The sequence below is a fragment of the Piliocolobus tephrosceles genome, unplaced genomic scaffold (genome assembly GCF_002776525.5).
Source record: "Piliocolobus tephrosceles isolate RC106 unplaced genomic scaffold, ASM277652v3 unscaffolded_851, whole genome shotgun sequence".
Taxonomy (NCBI): domain Eukaryota; kingdom Metazoa; phylum Chordata; class Mammalia; order Primates; family Cercopithecidae; genus Piliocolobus; species Piliocolobus tephrosceles.
In genome coordinates this window covers 9,808-10,405 of record NW_022335952.1, presented here as the reverse complement: position 1 = coordinate 10,405, position 598 = coordinate 9,808, and the positions used below count along the sequence as shown (strand labels likewise).

The following is a 598-nucleotide window of genomic DNA, read 5'->3' as shown; positions in this document are numbered from 1 at the left end:
ACAAAGAAGAGGTCTGGGGGAGGACCTTAAGCTTGGCTCCTCCAGGACCCCAAGCCTTTGCTCATGGTCCACTCCCTCTCCCAGGAGACGCCCCTTGTTCAGGAGTTGCCACTGCTGAAGCTTGGGGTGAATTACCTTCCATCCATCTTCATCTCTGGGGTCAACTTTGTGCTGCCGCCCGTTTTCAAGCTCATTGCTCCACTGGAAGGCTACACTAGAAGTCGCCAGATCGTTTTTATCCTGCTCAGGTTCCAGCCTCATGGGGATGGCTGGGAATGATGGAGGGTCGGGGCGGTCAGAGGGATGTTGGCGCTGACAGGTAAGACACGGAAATCCTGCTGATATCGGATCCAGTGATTCAATCCTGACTCCGCTGGCCAGGCGCGGTGGCTCACACCTGTAATCCCAGCACTTTGAGAGGCCGAGGCTGAGGTCAGGAGTTCGACACCAGCCTGACAAACATGGTGAAACCCTCTCTCTAGTAAAAATACAAAAGTTAGCCCGGCGATAGTGGCTTCTGTAGTCCCAGCTACTCGGGAGGCTGAGGCAGGAGAATCGCTTGAGCCTGGGAGGTAGAGGATGCAGTGAGCTGAGATCG

The 598-nt window shown here is 55.4% G+C and overlaps 1 pseudogene; it reads left to right on the top strand.

Annotated features, from left to right (window-relative positions):
- Positions 1 to 278: 278 nt before the first annotated feature.
- LOC113220320 overlaps positions 279 to 598 on the top strand; it is a 1,723-nt pseudogene continuing 1,403 nt past the window's right edge.